The sequence below is a fragment of the Meles meles genome, chromosome X (assembly GCF_922984935.1).
Source record: "Meles meles chromosome X, mMelMel3.1 paternal haplotype, whole genome shotgun sequence".
NCBI classification, from domain to species: Eukaryota; Metazoa; Chordata; class Mammalia; order Carnivora; family Mustelidae; genus Meles; species Meles meles.
The window spans coordinates 78,816,427-78,837,603 of record NC_060087.1 but is presented as its reverse complement, the minus strand read 5'-3'; the positions used below and the strand labels follow the sequence as shown (position 1 = coordinate 78,837,603).

General features: G+C 38.9%; 1 pseudogene; it reads left to right on the top strand.

The window, feature by feature from the left end:
* The first annotated feature begins 3,774 nt into the window (after positions 1 to 3,774).
* LOC123934690 lies at positions 3,775 to 5,190 on the top strand (annotated as a pseudogene).
* Positions 5,191 to 21,177: the final 15,987 nt, after the last annotated feature.

The window sequence follows — 21,177 nt, the reverse complement described above, 5'->3', positions numbered from 1 at the left end:
CATAGGTGGAGAGGTTTAGTTTTGCAAGATGAAAAACTTCTATAGCTCAGTTGCACAACAATGTGAATATAGTTGACACTACTAAACTGTATACCTAAAAATGGTTGCAATGGTGAATTTTACATGTTTTTTGGGAAACTTTTTTATATTTATTTTGAGAGAGAGAGAAAGCAGGAACTGAGGGGAAGGAGCAGAGGGAGAGGGAGAAGGAAAATCTCAAGCAGACTCTGTGCTTAACATGAAGCCCCATGCAGGGCTCAATCTCACCACACCAAGATCATGAGCTAAGCTGAAATTAAGAGTCAGGTGATCAACCAACTGAGCCACCCAGGCACCCCAATTTTACATGTTTTTTTTTTAACCACAATTATTTTTTTTAGGAGAAGCGGAAACAGCTTGAAAAACACTCCTGTGTTGGTATTTCTGAATTTGGTGAGTCTAGAACTTTACCATATGTAAACAGGCTTGAGCTAGTCTTCTGGAGGGTAGAAGAATCCATCTCAGCAAACAATTAACCAGCCACCAGACAGCTAACCAATCACCAGTGAATCCAGCAGCCAATCATAGATATGTATGAGCCATAGCATAGACCAGCTGAGCCTAACCCAGATCTTCAGAACCACCGAGATGAAAACAGCTCAAATTGTTGACCTCCATATTTTTGAGCTAAATAAATGGTTATTATTTGGAAGAAAAAATAAAACAGAAAGCACTCAATATCCTTCCATTTAGAAAGAACCAGTCATGAATCTATGTAAGTTGTTTGTATGTGTTTATGCAGATAATAGTATTCTAATGTGTGCTTGCAACCTTTATTTCTTTAATTCCAATGCCTTGTTGTGGGGCATTTAGACTCTGTGTGTGTGTGTGTGTGTGTGTGTGTGTGTGTGTGTGTGTGTGTATTCATTGAGGAATTTTATTTGCATGTCTGTGTTCCATCCCTAGAAAAAGAAATGCAGGATTTTCCCTCTAGGTCTTCATGATCCATGATGCCAGCTGCGGTTATCAGTACAATGAAATCAAACTGGCAGGATGGGAGCAGATTATTCTGCCATTTTTCTAGATCTTTGTGTTGTACATCAAATCTGGGCTGATGACTCCATGCTTGTTTAACCTGCTTGTGAGGTTCATAACAATTTTCCCAGCTCTGTAATCATATGCGATTTCAAATTTGCCAGTGTAACCATGCTTTACCATCACATTTAGAAACCAGTTGATGACTTTGGAGCAAGGCCTAATAAGAACCTGGTGTTTGCCTCTCTTTTCAGCATTGTTAGTACTCTTGAGACCATCTGTCAGGACATTCATGTGCACCATTATGGTGGTGCAGAAAGATGGCAGAATGAGCTAGTTTGTTTTCAACATTGCGATATTGAAAATAACACTGAGATGAGCACTTCATGGGTGTATTTTGTGCACAACCATGATTATTTCCTTAGGCCGAATTCTTAGACATTGAATATATGGATGGAAGTTATGTAAGTTACTCAGATGTACTAAACGCAGTAACTGAACCCTTTTTAAAATATGGGAAGTGGATTTTCTTTTCACATTTGGTCATTTTTTAAAAAAATCTAGCATAGTTTAACTGTAAAAGTTATTTGATTAACTACCTCGGATGAGCAGACTGAGAAAAATCTATAGACAATGAAATGAGAGACATGTAAATGCAACCCAAATAGACAAAAACTTATTGCTACTGTTCTGATGTCTGCCTGGTCTATACAATATAGAAAGTTTTTTAATGCCTAGAGTGACATGCAGCACATTTTTTTGCAAAAAAAAACAGGCAGTAAGAATTTTACATATTAATAAGGCTGTGAGGTCGTTTAAGTTGCATGTGCATAAATGCCTGCAATACATTTGGTTTTATCCACAACCTTAAAAAAGTAATATTAAGATCTATTTATTGTCCATCTTCATCTATTTTAAATGCCAGCTAATGTACGAATGGTTCATATGGAAGGCTATTCAACTGAAGACTATCATTAAAATGGCATGAATCAAAATCCTTTTTAAGTAAGGCTAACTAAATATTTCAGACCTCAGCGAGGAGCCTGCTTCCCCTCTCTGGCTGCCTCTCTGCCTACTTGTGACCTCAGTCTCTCTCTTTCTCTCTCTCTCTCTGACAAATAAATAAATAAAATCATTAAAATAAATAAACATTTTAAAAAGACATAACAAGAGACAAAGAAGGCCTCTATGTAATGATAAAGGGGGAAATCCAGTAAGAAGATATAATAATTGTAAATATTTATACACCCAAAATGGAGGTACTAAATACATAAAATAACTATTAACAGACAAAAAAGAAAGAGAAATTGATGGTAATACAATAATAGGAGGAGACTTTAACACCCACTTACATCAACGGATAGATCTTCCAGACAGAAAATCAACTTCTGAATGACACAATGGACCAGATGGATTTAACAGAAATATGCAGAGCATTACATCCAAAACCAAGGGAATACACATTCTTTTAAAGTGGACATGGAACATTTTCCAGAATAGATCACATGTTAGATCACAAAACAAGTCTCAATAAGTAAAAATATTGAATCATATCATGCATCTTTTCTGATCACAATAGTATGAAACTAGAAATCATTCACAAGAAAAGATCTGGAAAAAACAGGTACACAGAGCCTAAATAACATGATACTAAATAAACAAGGGGTCTATGAAGAAATTCAAGAGAAAATCAAAAAATATATGGAGACAAATGAAAACACAACAATCCGAAATCTTTGGGATGAAATAAAAGCTGATTTAAAAGGAAAAATTGTAACAATACAGACTACCTCAAAAAGCAAGAAAAATCTCAAATAAATAACCAAACCTTACACCTGAAGGAGCTGGAAAAAAACACCAGACAAAGCCCAAAACCAATAGAATAAAGGATATAATAAAAACTAGAGCAGACATAAATGAGATAGAGATTTAAAATACCCAATAGAGGAGCGCCTGGGTGGCTACAACAGTTAAACCTCTGCTTTCGGCTCAGGTCATGATCTCAGAGTCCTGGGATCAAGCCCCACATTGGGCTCTCTGCTCAGTGCTTTCCCCTCTCTCTCTGCCTGCCTCTCTGCCTACTTGTGATCTCCCTCTCTGTGTCAAATAAATAAATAAAATCTTAAAAAAAAAAACAATAGAATAGATCAATGACACCAGGAGTTCATTCTTTGAAAAGATCAACAAAATTGATAAACCTTTAGCCAGACTCATCAAGATAAAAATGAGAAAGGATTCAAAATCAGAAATGAAGGAGAAAAACTGACACCACAGGAATACAGAAGATTAAAAGAGAATATTATGAAAAATTCTATGCCAACAAATAGGACAAGCTAGAAAAAAATGGATAAATTCCTAGAAACATATAACCTTCCAAAACTGAATCAGGAAGCAATAGAAAATTGGAACAGACCAATAACTAGCAATGAAATTGTATCTTTAATAAAAAAATTCCCAATAAACAAAAGTCCAGGACCAGATGACTTCAGAAGTGAAGTCTACCCAACATTTAAATTCAATCTATGAAACCAGCATTACCCTAATATGAAAATCAGATAAAGACACTACAAAAAAACAAAAACAAAAACAAAAAAACTACCAGTTGATATGACTGATGAACATAGATGCAGAAATCCTCAACAAAATATCAGCAGATCAAAGCAGGTTCTCTTACATTGACCACCTAAGAGTCATGTTGTAAGAAGTAACAACCTCTCTTCTTCCTCTACAACATCGTTCAGCAGCTGCAAATCAGCAACCATGTGTGAATGCATCTTCATCCATGTTGGCTAGGCTGGTATCCAGATTGGCAATTCCTTCTGGGATCTCAGTTGCCTGGAATATGGTATCCAGCCTGATGGCCAGATGTCAAGTGACAAGACCATTGGAGGAGGAGATGACTCCTTCAACATCTTCCTCAGTCAGAAGGGTCCTGGCAAGCATATGCCCAGGGCAGTGTTTGTAGACCTAGAAGACACCGTCATTGATGAAGTTCACACTGGCACCTACTGCCAGCTTTTCTACCCTGAGCACCTCATCACAGGCAAGGAAGATGCTGCCAATAATTATGCCCAAGGGCACTACACCATTAGCAAGGAGATCACTGACCTTGTCTTAGATCGAATTCAGTAACTGGTCAACCAGTGCACAGGTCTTCAGGGTTTCTTGGCTTTCCACAACTTTGGAAGGGAAACCGGTTCCAGGTTCACTTCCCTGCTGATGGAACATCTCTGTCAATTACACCAAGAAGTCCAAGCTAGAATTCTCCATTTACCCAGCCCCTCAGGTTTCTGCAGCTGTAGTTAAGCCCTACAACTCCATCCTCACTACTCACACCAGATGAATGCATCTGGAGAACTGACTCTGCCTTCACAGTAGAAAACACAGCCATCTATGACATTTGTCATAGAAACCTTGATATTGAATTCTCAATCTACACTAACCTAAATAGGTTGATATATCAAATTGTGTCCTCCATCACTGCTTTCCTCAGATTTGGTGGAGTCTTGAATGTTGATCTGACATAATTCCAGCAAATAGGTGCCCAATCCCCATATCCACTTCCCTCTGGCCACATATGCCCCTGTCATCTCTATTGAGAAAACCTACCATGAATAACTTTCTGTAGCACACATCACCAATGCATGCTTTGAGGCAGTCAACCAGAGGGTGAAATATGACCCTCACCATGGTAAATGGATGGCTTGCTGCCTGTTGTACCATGATGATGTGGTTCCCAAAGATGTCAGTGCTGCCATTGCTATGATCAAGATCAAGCATACCATCCAGTTTGTGGACCGGTGCCCCACTGACTTCAAAGGTGGCATTGATTACCAGCCTCCCACTATGGAGGGGGAGAGCTAGTCAAAGTACAGAGAGCTGTGTGTATGCTGAGCAACACCACAACCATTGCTGAGTCCTAGACCCACCTGGACAACAAGTTTGACTTGATATATGTCAAGTGTGCCTTTGGTCACTGGTATGTGGGTGAAGGCATGGAGGAAGAAGAGTTTTCTGATGCCCATGAGGACATGGCTGCTCTTGAGAAGGATTATGAGGAGGCTGGTGTGGATATTGTTGAAGGAGAGAGTGAAGAAGAAGGAGGGGAATAATAAAGTTAAAAGTGTCACAAAGGTGTTGCTTCTACAAGGAAGCTTATTTTGTTTTGAACACTGAAAAGTTGTGCTTTGATCAGTTGATTTGTATATAGTGGTGTATAGTCTCATACACATTTATTAACCTATGCTTTAAAATACAATATTTTGTCATAGACTGAAGCTATCTATTTCTCTGAAGGGTGTGAATAAATTATTCTCTGTCTTAAGAATATATATATTAGTTGGGGCGCCTGGGTGGCTCAGTGGGTTAAGCCGCTGCCTTCGGCTCAGGTCATGATCTCAGGGTCCTGGGATCGAGTCCCACATCGGGCTCTCTGCTCAACAGCGAGCCTGCTTCCCTCTCTCTCTCTCTGCCTGCCTCTCTGTCTACTTGTGATCTCTCTCTGTCAAATAAATAAATAAAATCTTTAAAAAAAAAAAAGAATATATATATTAGCAAATCAAATCCAGCAATACATTTTAAAAAATCATTCACCGTGAAGATGGCGGGGAAGTAGGAGGAGGCACCATTTCAACCTGTACCCTAAAGTGAGCTGATTACCTACCAAAGAACTCCGACCACCCATGAAATCAGCCTAAGATCAGAATTATACACGTCTGGATCTCTACTGGAGCAGAAGACGCCAGTGGCAGGTAAAGCAGACTGGGAGCATCGGACCGATATCGGAAGATAAACAAAAGGGGGAGGGAGCCACCAGAGGTGACCGATTGGAAAGTAACACCCCAACACGAGAGTGCTCTGCGTCTGGGGACCAGCATTAACTTGGAGTCTGGTTGAAAGCACTCAAAAAACAAACAGCAAAGGATCGCGGTGGGGGGGGGTAATAGTGGGAACCTGGGCGATTAGGGTCAGGGACCTAAGTGCCCGGACCCAGGACAGCCTCCCCTGGCGCGGAGCCAGAGAGAGTGCGGCAGAGAAATCAGGTCTCGGTCCCTGAGCCGCCAGTGCACCTGAACGCCAGCGCGCCTGAGAACGAGTGGGGTCTGTCTCCCGTGAGGGGCTGGGAGCCTGGCCTGACGGCAATCCTGAAATGCGCGCGTCCCACACCCTCCCTTGGGAGAGGTGCTCATAGGCGCTAGCCTGGAGCTCTGGCAGCAGGAAAAACCAGACATTCCCAGCCCAGGACAGCGGGAAAATCTCAGTGCGCGATCTCTGCTCAGAACCTCTCTGGAGGTCTGGAGCTGCCTAGACAGCCACAGCTGCCCTGGTTTTGGGCACAACGAGGAGCTCCTGCATCCCCAGGGACAGTGACCCAGAACCAACTCTGCCAGCAGCTTTTGCAAAAACAGTCTGAGGCTTCTCTCTGAGAGGGAGGTTGGGGTGCTGTTTGCTCTCCTCTAAACCTCCAAAAACCATCAAAAGCTGTCAAGGCGAGAGAAAGCAGATGAAAGAACATAAAAACCCCCAGAAAACAAAAGGCTGAAAAAAAAAAAAAAACCAGTTTCCTGAAAAAAAAAAGAGCTCACCCCCTTGAGGGGAGTGGGAGGACCTAACTCAGGGAACATCATTGTCTGAAAACCCACGTGGCAGGCCCCTTCCCCAGAAAACCAACCAGGAAGGAAGGAAAAAAAAAAAAAAAAGACTACAAGAGAACAACCACCACTACTTCATAAATACAACTTTTATTTTTAACTCTTTACCAATATTCTGGTTCTTTTTTTTTATACATACAGATAATTTCTTAACCTATTTACCATCACACTGAGATGTCCAGTACATCAAATTCTTTAATAACCTTCTAACCTGAACTTTTTGATACATACACCCGTGTTTTTCTTTTGTTTTTCTATTTTTTAAATTTTAACTTAGTTTAGTCTAGTTTATTCTTTTTTTAATTTTTATTTTCTACTATACATATAGAGTTAAACTTCAAGGTAACCCCCTTTCCCCAATCAATGCTACCCCTATAGGCAAACCAGTTTCTAATCCCCCTGTAACTTAGGAAAGTTGAGTCCCTTAACAAAAACATCAAGATACCTTCAGGAAGAATCAAAATAACCTTCCTCACCCACACTGAGAATCTATAACCATTCTCCCAATTTTTCCTTCTGTCAGTGTTTCTGTGAATTTGTGTCTGTCCTGACAATATATAAATCTTATACTTGGGGTTCTTTCCGAGGAGGTTTTCCCCTTTTTTTTGCTTATATATACATATTTTTTTCTCTTGTCATATACTTTTATCACTCCTTTTGTCTGTCTGTTTTTGTTTGTATACTCCACAAATCTTACCTTGTGGCCCATTTGGGCTGAGCCTTCTCTTTTATCTTCCCTTTTTTTCCTATCTCTCTCTCTCTCTTTTTTTTTTCTTCCTTTTTTCTTTCCCCCTTTTTTTTCTTTCTTCTTCTCTATTTCTTTTTCTTTTCTTTTTTCTCTCATTTGGGTGGGGAATCCTGATTGCACAGAAGCGTTCCAGGGTGCACATTGACTGCACCACAATCGATAAGTCCAGCTGCATCTGTTTAGTCATCTCTTACCAAAATGACTAGGAGGAGGAATACCCAACAGAAGAAAAATACAGAGGATGGGCCTTCTGCAACAGAACTAATGGCTATCGACATAGACAATATGTCAGAAAAGGAATTCAGACTAACAATTATCCAGGCAATAGCTAGGTTGGAGAAAGCCATGGATGACCAAACAGAATTGATTAGGGCAGAACTGAAAGCCACCAGGGATGATGTTCACAATGTTAGGGCAGAACTGAAAGCCACCAGGGATGATGTTCAAAATGCTCTCAATGAGTTCCAGTCCAATCTAAATTCTCTAAAAGCTAGGGTAACTGAGACAGAAGATAGAATTAGTGATCTGGAGGACAAACAGATAGAGAGAAAGGATCAGGAGGAAGCCTGGAACAAACAGCTCAGAAGCCACGAAAACAGAATCAGGGAAATAAACGATGCCATGAAACGTTCCAACGTCAGAATTATTGGAATCCCTGAAGGGGAAGAAAAAGAAAGAAGTCTAGAAGATATAGTGGAAGAAGTTGTCTATGAAAATTTTCCCAATCTCACGAATGGAAACAATGTTCATGTACTAGAGGCAGAAAGATCTCCTCCCAAGATTTTAGATTCTCGAAAGTCCTCACGGCACCTTATAGTTAAAATGGGGAATTATGTTTCAAGAGAGACCCTCTTAAAAGCAGCTAGGACAAAGAAGCTTCTTACATACAGAGGAAAGCCCATTAAAATAACGTCAGACCTTTCCACAGAGACCTGGAAAGCCAGGAAGGGCTGGCAAAATATATTCAGAGTACTAAATGAGAAGAACATGCAACCAAGAATACTCTATCCAGCAAGACTGACATTTAAAATGGATGGAGAGATAAAGAGTTTCCAAGACCGGCAAGGTTTAAAAGACTATGCAACCACCAAGCCGACACTGCAGGAAATATTAAGGGGGGTCCTATAAAAGAGAAAAAAATCCTAAGAATATCATTGAACAGAAATATAGAAACAATCTATAGACAGAAAGACTTCAAAGGCAACACGATGTCAATAAAAACCTATCTCTCAATAATCACTCTCAATGTGAATGGCCTAAATGCGCCCATAAAACGACACAGGGTTGCAGATTGGATAAAACGACAGGACCCATCCATATGCTGTCTACAAGAGACCCATTTTGAACCTAAGGATACACCCAGACTGAAAGTGAAGGGATGGAGAAGCATCTTTCATGCCAATGGGCCTCAAAAGAAGGCCGGAGTAGCAATTCTCATATCAGATAAATTAGATTTTAAACTAAGGACTGTAGTCAGAGATACAGAAGGACACTACATAATTCTTAAAGGTACTATCCGCCAAGACGATCTAACAATTGTGAATATCTATGCCCCCAATATGGGAGCACCCAATTACATAAGAAAACTATTAATCAAGATAAAGAGCCATATTGATATGAATACAATAATAGTAGGAGATCTTAATACGCCTCTCTCAGAATAGACAGATCATCGAAGCAGAAAATTAATAAAGAAATAAGAGCATTGAATGAAACATTGGACCAGATGGACCTCATAGACATATACAGAACATTCCACCCTAAAACAACAGAATACTCATTCTTCTCAAGTGCACATGGAACCTTCTCCAGAATAGACCACATACTGGGTCACAAAGCAGGACTCAACCGATACCAAAAGACAGACATTATTCCCTGCATATTCTCCGATCACAATGCTTTGAAACTGGAGCTCAATCACAAGGAAAAGTTCAGGAGGAACTCAAACACCTGGAAGCTAAAGACCACCTTGCTTAAGAATGCTTGGATCAACCAGGAGATCAAAGATGAACTTAAACAATTCATGGAAACCAATGAGAATGAAGACACCTCGGTCCAAAACTTATGGGATACAGCAAAGGCGGTTCTAAGGGGGAAATACATAGCCATCCAAGCCTCCCTCAAAAACACTGAAAAATCCAGAATACACCAGCTGTCTCTACACCTTAAAGAACTGGAGAATCAACAACAAATCAAACCAACTCCACATGCAAGAAGGGAAATAATCAAGATTAGAGCAGAGATCAATGAGGTAGAAACGAGAGATACAGTAGAACGTATCAATGAAACTAGAAGCTGGTTTTTTGAAAGAATTAATAAGATCGATAAACCATTGGCCACACTAATCCAAAAGAAAAGAGAGAAAGCCCAAATTAATAAAATTATGAATGGAAAGGGAGAGATCACAACTAACACCAAGGAAATAGAAACAATCATCAGAAATTATTACCAACAGTTATATGCCAATAAGCTAAGCAACCTAGATGAAATGGATGCATTCCTGGAAAGCTACAAACTCCCAAAATTGAACCAGGAAGAAATTGACAACCTGAATAGACCGATATCTAGTAATGAGATTGAAGCAGTGATCAAAAACCTCCCAAAAAACAAGAGCCCAGGACCTGACGGATTCCCTGGGGAATTCTACCAAACTTTCAAAGAAGAAATAACACCAATTCTCCTGAAGCTGTTCCAAAAAATTGAAGCAGAAGGAAAACTTCCAGACTCTTTTTATGAAGCCAGCATTACCCTGATCCCCAAACCAGGCAAAGACCCTACCAAAAAGGAGAATTTCAGACCAATATCACTGATGAATATGGATGCAAAGATTCTCAACAAGATCCTAGCAAACAGGATCCAGCAGCACATTCAAAAGATTATCCACCATGACCAGGTGGGATTCATCCCTGGGTTGCAAGGTTGGTTCAACATTCGCAAATCAATCAGTGTGATAGAACACATCAATAAGAGAAGAGAGAAGAACCACATGGTCCTCTCAATGGATGCAGAAAAAGCATTTGACAAAATCCAGCATCCGTTCCTGATGAAAACACTTCAAAGTATAGGGATAGAGGGAACATTCCTGAACTTCATAAAATCTATCTATGAAAGACCCACAGCAAATATCATCCTCAATGGGAAAAAGCTTGCAGCCTTCCCGTTGAGATCAGGAACACGACAAGGATGCCCACTCTCACCACTCTTGTTCAACATAGTATTAGAAGTTCTAGCAACGGCAATCAGACAACAAAGAGAAATAAAAGGTATCCAAATTGGCAAGGAAGAAGTCAAACTCTCTCTCTTCGCAGATGACATGATTTTTTATATGGAAAACCCCAAAGACTCCACCCCCAAACTACTAGAACTCATACAGCAATTCAGTAACGTGGCAGGATACAAAGTCAATGTACAGAAATCAGTGGCTTTCTTATACACTAACAATGAAAATACAGAAAGGGAAATTAGAGAATCGATTCCATTTACTATAGCACCAAGAACCATAAGATACCTGGGCATAAACCTAACCAAAGAAGTAAAGGACCTGTACTCGAGGAACTACAGAACACTCATGAAAGAAATTGAAGAAGACACAAAAAGATGGAAGACTGTTCCATGCTCTTGGATTGGAAGAATAAACATTGTTAAAATGTCTATACTGCCTAGAGCAATCTATACTTTTAATGCCATTCCGATCAAAATCCCACCGATATTTTTCAAAGAGCTGGAGCAAATAATCCTAAAATTTGTATGGAGTCAGAAGAGACCCCAAATTGCTAAGGAAATGTTGAAAAACAAAAACAAAACTGGCGGCATCACGTTACCCGATTTCAAGCTTTACTACAAAGCTGTGATCACCAAGACAGCGTGGTACTGGCATAAAAACAGACACATAGACCAGTGGAACAGAGTGGAGAGCCCAGATATGGACCCTCAACTCTATGGTCAAATAATCTTCGACAAAACAGGAAAACATATTCAATGGAAAAAAGACAGTCTCTTCAATAAATGGTGCTGGGAAAACTGGACAGCGGTATGTAGAAGAATGAAACTCGACCATTCTCTTACACCGTTCACAAAGATAAACTCGAAATGGATAAAAGACCTCAATGTGAGACAGGAATCTATCAGAATCCTAGAGGAGAACATAGGCAGTAACCTCTTCGATATCAGCCACAGCAACTTCTTTCAAGATATGTCTCCAAAGGCCAAGGAAACAAAAGCAAAAATGAACTTTTGGGACTTCATCAAGATCAAAAGCTTCTGCAGAGCAAAGGAAACAGTCAACAAAACAAAGAGGCAACCCACGGAATGGGAGAAGATATTTGCAAATGACAGTACAGACAAAAGGTTGATATCCAGGATCTACAAAGAACGTCTCAAACTCAACACACACAAAACAGATAATCATATCAAAAAATGGGCAGAAGATATGAACAGACACTTCTCCAACGAAGACATACAAATGGCTATCAGACACATGAAAAAATGTTCATCATCACTAGCCATCAGGGAGATTCAAATTAAAACAACATTGAGATACCACCTAACACCAGTTAGAATGGCCAAAATTAGCAAGACAGGAAACAACGTGTGCTGGAGAGGATGTGGAGAAAGGGGAACCCTCTTACACTGTTGGTGGGATTGCAAGTTAGTGCAGCCACTTTGGAGAACAGTGTGGAGATTCCTGAAGAAATTAAAAATAGAGCTTCCCTATGACCCTGTAATTGCACTGCTGGGTATTTACCCCAAAGATACAGATGTAGTGAAAAGAAGGGCCATTTGTACCCCAATGTTTATTGCAGCAATGGCTACGGTCGCCAAACTGTGGAAAGAACCAAGATGCCCTTCAACGGATGAATGGATAAGGAAGATGTGGTCCATATACACAATGGAGTATTATGCCTCCATCAGAAAGGACGAATACCCAACTTTTGTAGCAACATGGACGGGACTGGAAGAAATTATGCTGAGCGAAATAAGTCAAGCAGAGAGAGTCAAGTATCATATGGTCTCACTTATTTGTGGAGCATAACAAATAACATGGAGGACATGGGGAGATGGAGAGGAGAGGGAGTTGAGGGAAACTGGAAGGGGAGATGAACCATGAGAGACTATGGACTCTGAAAAACAACCAGAAGGTTATGAAGGGGCGGCGGGAGCGGGTGGGGTGTGGTGGGGGGTTGAGGAACCAGGTGGTGGGTAATAGGGAGGGCACGTACTGCATGGAGCACTGGGTGTGATGCCAAAACAATGAACACTGTTATGCTGTAAATAAGCAAATAAAAATAAATAAATTAAAAAAAATAAAAAAAAATAAAATAAAAAAAAATCATTCACCGTGATTAAGTGGAATTTATTCCTAGGATGCAAGTGTGGTTCAGTATTCACAAAACAATCAATGTGATACATCATACTAAAAAGAGAAAGGATAAAAATCACATGATCATCTTAATAAAAGAAGAAGAAATATTTAACAAAGTACAATATCCATTGATGATAAAAACCCTCAACAAAGCAGGTTAAGAGGGAATCTCATTCAACATAATGGAGGCTATATATGGAAAATCCACAATGAACATCATCCTCAATGGTGAAAAACTGAGAGATTTTTCTCTAAGATCAGAAAAAATGATGCCCACTCTAGCCACTTTTATTCACACAGTACTGGAATTACTAGACACAGCAACCAAACAAGAAAAAGAAATAAAAAGCATATCATTGGTAAGGAGAGGTAAAACTTTCACTATTTGTAGTCACTATTTGCAGATGACATTGTACTACACATAGAAAACCCTAAGACTCCACAAAAAAAATTATCAGAACTGATAAATGAACTGATCAAAGTCACAAAACACAAAATTAATATACAGAAATCTTTTGCAGTTCTATACACTAATAATGAAATTCCAGAAAGAGAACCTAAGATAACAGTTCCATTGACAACTGCACCACAAAGAAAAAAAAATACCTAGGAATAAACTTAACCAAGTAAAGTACTCTGAAAACTATAAAATATTGATGAACGATCTGAAGATGACATGAACAAATGGAAAGATATTCCATGCTTGTGGATTGGAAGAATTAATGTTGTTAAAATATCCATGTTGCCAAAGCAGTCTACATATTAAAACAATGCTTATCAAAATACCAATAACAGTTTTCACAGAACTAAAGCAATAAATTCTAAAATATCTATGGACACACAAAAGGCCCCCAATAGTCAAAGCAATCTTGAAAAAGAAGAACAAATCTGGTGGTATCACAATCCCAGGTTTCAAGATATACTACAAAAATGTAATAATCAGAATAGTGTGGTACTGGCACAAAAATAGACATAATGGAACAGATTACAGAGCCCAGAAATAAACTCATGATTATATGGTCAATTAATCTATGACAAAGGAGGCAAGAATATATAATGGAGAAAAGATAGTCTCTTTCAAAAAAAAAGATAGTGCTGGAAACTGGATAGCTATGTGCAAAAAAATTAAACTGGAAGGGCACCTGGGTGGCTCAGTCATTAAGCATCTGCCCTCAGTTCAGGTCATGATTTCAGGGTTCTGGGATCAAGCCCTGCATTGAGCTGCTGCTTGGCAGGAGGCCTGCTTCTCCATATCCCACTCCTCCTGCTTGTATTTCCTGTCTTGCTTCATCTCCCTGTCAAATAGATAAATAAAATCTTTAAAAAAGAAAAAAAAAAGAATGAAACTGGACACTTTCTTACAGCACACACAAAAATAAATCCAAATAGAGTAAACACTTAAATGGAGACCTAAGACTGTAAAAACTCTAGAGGAAAACTGAGGCAGTAATTTCTTTGACATCAGCCATAGCAACATTTTTCTAGATACGTTTCCTGAGGCAAGAGAAACAAAAGCAATATGCAACTGCTGAAACTACACCAGAGCAAAAACCTTTTGCACAGTGAAGGGAACCATTGGCAACAACAAAAAGGCAACCTACTGAATGTGAGCAGATATTTACAAATGTTAAATTCAATACAGGGTTAATATCCAAGTATATTAAGAACTTATAAAACTCAATACCCCCAAAACAGTTAATCCAATTAAAAATGAGCAGAGGCCTTCAGCTCGGGTCATGATCTCAGGGTCCTGGGATCGAGCCCCACATAGGGTTCTCTGCTCAGCAGAGAGCCTGCTTCCCCTCTCTCTCTCTGCCTGCCTCTCTTCCTACTTGTGATCTCTCTCTCTCTGCCAAATAAATAAATAAAATCTTTAAAAAAAAATGGGCAGAGGCCTTGAATAGGTGTTTTTCCAAAGAAGACATGCAGATGGCCAACAGACACATTATGTTCAACATCACTAATGAAGTTCAATGTCATTAAGCATCAGGAAATACAAATGAAAACCACAATGAGATGTCACCTCACACCTGCCAGAATGGCTAGAAAAACAAAAGACAAGAAATAGCAAGTCTTGATGAGGATGTGGAGAAAAGGAGTCATCTTGCACTCTTCATAAGAATGCAAATTGGTGCAGTCACTGTGGAAAACAGTATGAAGTTTCCTCAAAAAAATTAAAAATCAAATTACCAATAATTTCACAACTGGGTACTTACCCAAAGGAAAAAAAACACTAATTTGAAAAGATATACGCACCCTTATGTTGTTGCAGCATCATTTATGATAGCCAAGATATGGAAGCAGCCCAAGCATCCATCCATAGATGAATGGACAAAGAAGTGGTATAGATTAAATAGATGATGGGGATTAAGGAATGCACTTGTGATGAGCACCAGGTGTTTTATGGAAGTGTTGAATCACTGTATTGTACACCTGAAACTAATATAACACTGCACATTAACTTACTGAAGTAAAATAAAAACTTAAAAGAGTCTTCTGAGTGGCTCAGTCAGTTAAGCATGTGACTCAATTTAGACTCAGGTCATAATCTCAGGGTCATGAGATGAGCGCTGAATTGAGTTCTGCACTCAGTGCAAAGTCTGCTTGAGATTCTCTCTTTCTCTCCCTCTGTCCCTCCCCATGCTTGTACACTCTGTAAACAAACAAACAAATAAAATCTTCAGGAAAAAATTTAAATATAAATAAATAAAAACTTTAAAAAAACCAGAGTGTTAAAACGTTAGGATACAAAATAAGTACATTCTTATTTGGGGCTAGGGAGTTCTGGAACATGGAATTATGCCCACAAAGGGTATGTCTAGATGGGCCTACTGCATGCATTGTCTATAGCCCTATTTTCAAGCAGTGGTAGCTTAGCTATGTTTTAAAGCTGAAGGAAGTTTTGAAAGGTAGCTTATCAAGGATCTGGGTGTTGATGATACACAGAGTTTTCATTTACTCATTTAACAGTATTTATAGACTAGTAAGTAACAGGCACTATGCTAGACACCAGAGGTACAAAAACAGTCTCTACTTTAGTGAAACTTTCATTCTAGTTGGGACACAGATGTCACACAAATTATAAAAATAAACATGTGTTAGTAAAATGTGATAACTGCTAAAAATGAAAGACCAGAAATAGCATGGGCAAAAGCCCAGAGTTAGGAATGATCATAAAACTGCACCCTAAATTATTGCCATAATTAGCAGAAATCATAAATATAGCTGATGTTCATATTATGAGGAAAATCAGAATGCATCAGGAAGTTTGAGGGTCAGGTAGGCAAAAGATAGACCCCGTGAGGCATTGGAAGCCATAGTAAGGAGTTTTGTCTTTGAAAACTATTGGAAGCTCAAAGTTTTTGGCACAGTTTCTGGAAGGAGGGAAAGTAAGTTGGAAGATCTGCATTTTGAAAAGATGATTCTGCCCAGCATTTGAATATCATATTTCAAGAAGCATAACAAGTACATGGCTAGTGAACATTTTAATGGATATTGCCAAAGTTCAGGTGAGAGATGATGGCTTATGTTAGGGTAGTGGTGATGAAAATGGGGCAGATTGTATGCTAGGGAGTATTTAGCCCACTAAACAATTTTGACACAACCCATTGCAATGGAAAGTTTGAGCCTCACTACTCATATATGTTAAGTAAAATAGAGTTTCCTTATAGTTCAGCTGTTCAGTGAGGGTTAAAGCTCTGGGACATGCCATAAGCCACATCATAAGTGGCCAAGTCAGGCCTTGACCAGAGACATGTTCAGGTTGTGGATGCAGGGTAATAACCACTGATTATTTCTGTAAAAACAGTTTATCAAGCAGCTTGATGTAGTCTTAGCCTCAGTCAACCTACGATACTAATGGTGCACTGAGCAGAAAAGAAAGTATCATAAAAATAGCCTCTCATGTACAAAGAAATAAGCACCACCTCAATATGTATAATCCACATAATGAATGAATACTGACTATTGAATAGATACTATTGAACCCTAGTACTTCAATTCACAGTATAGATATGCTGAGGACTCTATTAAAGTGATTTTTAACTATTGAGAAGGGAATTAGGGAAACGTCAGTTGTCTTAGGTGTAAGTAAAGGAAGCTTAATGATTATTTCTCCTAAACCAAAAAAGAAAAAGAAAAGAAAAGGCAAGTCTATTGATTTTCTTCACGATTCATCTTCTGCAATGGTGTTTTTTTTCCTCTCTTTTAAGACTTCTGTAAGACTTTCATGAATAAAGGGATAGTTACCCCTTAAGACTAGGCTAGCTGGATAAGAGAATCCAAAAATGCCTTCTTTTGTAGACCTTCAATTTCTGGAGGAGATATATGCAGAATTTATCTCATGAATCTCAGTTTACAGTAGCTCTCTGATTTGCCTGGCTGATCCTGCTTTGTCAACTCTCCAGAATCCCTGGCACGTTAAATGGGCTAGCTGACATTCTTTTTGTTTACATCTCAGATCAACACCCTCTTCTCTACCTCCTAACTTCCCTGAATCCTGTTAAAGGAAGAACACTCTGAAGCAGTGGTTCTCAATTCTGGCTGTGTGTCAGAATCACTCAGTAGAACTTAGAAGTTAAGACTCCTTTGTTTGATTTTGGGTTAGACTCTCTGGAGGGTGATTCCCCTGAATATGCAGTTTTACAAAGCCTCCCAGGTGTTTTGGAAGCAGTGGATGACTGTTTTTGGAATCCCTGACTTGTGTTCCACTTACAGATTTCAAAGTCCCAGAGAAGACAGATCAGCATATTGTCCTTTATGCTCCTCTGAAGAAAGAATTTACCATTTCCTTGAGTATAGTATTGAATTGGAATAATAGTACTAACCCCAGATGATATAGAAGATACATAATTTCTTGTTGATGATAACAGCAACCATTTATTGAATTCTTAGTATGTGTTAGTCACTGTGCTGTGTTTTTCACAATTTTTAAATTTAACATTTTCTTTAATCCCATGAGGATTTACATTAACTGGATGTGGAAAATGACTCAGAGGAGTTAAGCAGCTTGCTGGAGAAGAAGTGACCAATTTAGGATTTGAACCCAGGACTGCCTGCTGGCAATATTCATGGTCTTAGCCACACAGCATCATCTCATAATAAAAACATGGCAGAACTGAAAACCAAATGAAGATCTTCCTCCTCTTCTGCATTCTCTGGAGCTCACTATAAGGTGCTTAAAGTGTGGACCAGAATTCCCCCTTTGGTTGTGGGAAGAGTCATGGCAGAGAAGACCTATAGTAGCTGCCCATAAAGAAGGATTGATCTCACTGGTAGTCTTAATGAAAATGGTTGTGATAACAAACCTTAGGGAAAAATCATAAGTACTTTGTGTACCTGGATGTTTTTAGGTTATTTCAGCCATACAATTCCAGTTAAAATCTTAGCCACTTCCTCTATTTTGTTGTGATGTCATTACTCACTGCAAAACACCCAGACAACCTAAAATTGCCAATACTTCAGATGAATCTGTTAGTAGCAGCAGAAGTTCCTTGATGCCAGTGTCTTCCTGTCCAGTATAACTCCCACAGTCTCCTACCCATTGGTAAACAGTACTTTCTGTTGGCTAACACAACCAGCTATTTTTGTTCAGACCCAGATGAAGTACAATAAACCCAAAACCCTGTTAAACTATCATAATCAAGGCAAAGTGTTCTGCTAGTCACAAAATGTTGACATATATGTGGCTGAGTTCTAAGCATTGGACAATAAACAAAAGGATTTTGTAAAAGATGTGATACCCATTGAGTTATTAACATTTGTGTCACAGGTTCTATTTCTGCTCCATTCACCAGAAACAAATAACACGCCAGCTTTGATCCTGTTATTTAAAAGAAGCTTCTAGGTGGTTCAGTTGGTTAAATATCCAACTCTTAATTTCTGCTCAGGTCATGATCTCAGGATCGTGATCTCAGGTTGTGAGATGGAGCCCCACTGTGGGCTCTGCACTCAGCGGGTTATCTGCTTGAGACTCTCACTCTCTCCCTCTGCCCCTCCTCACACCCTGTGCTCTAGCTTTTTCTCTAAAATTAATAAATAAATCTTTAAAAGGAAGCTACAAAATGATGTTGTACAAAGGTTGCCGATTACTAAAATTTTATTGGAATGCAGCACACTATTAATTGTCCTAAGATTCCTCATAATTAAGAGGAAATATATGCTAATGTTCTTATTTTTAAACCTTATTTTATATTTAATTCATATATAATGTTTGAACTATATGATTTTTTAAAGTTATTTATTTATTTATTTTAGAGAGACTGGGTCGGGGGGATAGAGAATCTCCAGCAGTCTCCTCACTAAGCAAGGAGCCTGAGAATGCAGTGATCAACTCCTGGACCTTGAGATCATGATCTGAGCTGAAACCAAGAGTTGGACACTTAACCAAATGAGCCACCACATGTTTAGGGAAAATTTTGTTTTGGTATTTCCTTTTTCATTGTGTATATACTATATCATATTTTAAATTGTGCCACACAGTATTTTAACCCCAGTAATGCACAGAATGAACATTTACTAGTTAATAGAAAGAATTTACCCATTTCTGGTTATCTGTGGAAATTAGATCACAGTATTGTGCTTCCTGAACAATCACATCTTAATGTAAGAGATAAAGCTACAGATAAAGCTACAGACAATGGAGATTGTTCAGTCAAGTGGACCAATTAGCCACAGAATGGCCCCATGCAAAGATTAGAGGCCTCTCCCTTGTCACTTTCTGAAATGCCTCCTTGATCCACTTTGTACAAGTAGAGACATGCTAAAATAGTTTGATACTATAAAACTGTTAACTGTCTAAAGTGACAACTGAGGCATATGTGAATTTTCTTTGTCACATCTGAAGACAAAAAAGTGGAAAGGGGAGACTTCAGGCTAAATTTTCAGAGGAGTCCAGATATAGAGGTTGATACATTCCAAGCTGCAACTGAGAAAGATGTGATTTTACATATAGCTGTCCCTCTCAAGAAACACAGGTCTCTGCCTTCCTTCTCCCATCTAAGTATATGGATGGACATTACTTTACAAATCAAGTCATGCCTTTTAAAAAGTCCTATAAGGGCAACAGTCAGCAACCTCAGCTTTTATTTTGTCCCATACATAAAAAACAATTGTCTCAGAGTTTTTTCCTTTGCCTTCAGAATTAACTACAATCAATCTCATGACCTTATTGGGAAGCTTCTGGAAATGCCACCAAACCTATGAGAAGTGTCTTGCCTGAGCTCAAGTGTATAACCACAAGAAAATAGGTATTTGGGATTTAGGTGGAGGGACCTATCCACTAAACTTGACTAACAGCTAAATTCAAAATTCTTACAACCTTTATTTAGGAAGACATGAGCTCTCAGCATATTATTCAACCTGAAAAATGCATATTTTGACTCCTGGACTTTTTTAAAAAATCAGAGTCATCCCAGGAACCCAGAACTTTAGAGGTAGAAATAATCTCAGTGCAATGATGACAGAATAACTTTTTCAGGCCAATTTTTATCCTAAGTAGATGCTATCAAAAGACAGGTCAGTCCCCTGGTACAAGCTGAACTGTCTACACATACTTTGGACAGTATGTAAAACATAATTCTCCTGAAATGAGTCAGTATTTTCCAGAAATATCTGCCTAATTAACTCTTTTAGCTCATTCTTATCAAAGCAAATATGAGATACCAGTTCCCCCCAATTTATGTTTTGTTGAGTATCAGAAGAGATACCATTAGCAAAACTCTATGACAACTAGTTTGTATTGTTGATTGCCCAAGAGGTCAAACACCAATTCCTCCACCATCTGTTTAGAAATTTGTGACAGGAGAAAATGGATCTGGCAAGGGAAACTTTTCCAGCTAGTCTTGGACAAAAGCATAATTCTTGTGTGTGGCTTCCTCTTCCTTTTCTTCGCAGTTTTGCACATAGCACAATGCTGTTTTAAAAGTGAAATCCACAAAAAAAAATCAGTGACTGGGCTGAAGAAGCACTATTTAGAACACTGCACACATTCAACAAGATAAAGCTTTAATCAAAGCAAAATACCATGTTATCAGTGGCAATGAAATTTCTTGCAAAGCTGGGCTCATCAGTGTTTCTACTTCCAGGTATCTTTTTCCTCCCACCTCCCTTATTTTCCCCCTTCTGTTGGCTCCTTAAAGCTGCACTAAATCATGTTGTGAAATAAAATAAGTTTGAATAGCGAAACCATTAAGGTTTCACATTCTGCACCATAACACTGTTAGAATTCAAGCTTGTTAGCAAGGCTCACAAATATTATCATCTCCTGTGGCAGCGATTTCCTATCCATCCAGGAAAGTGGTTTTTACTACCAGAGCCTACATCAACCATGCCTTATGAGTTGCAGATGGAGTCTCTTTGCCATACTTCCACATTCGGTTCTACAGGATACACAATTCACACAT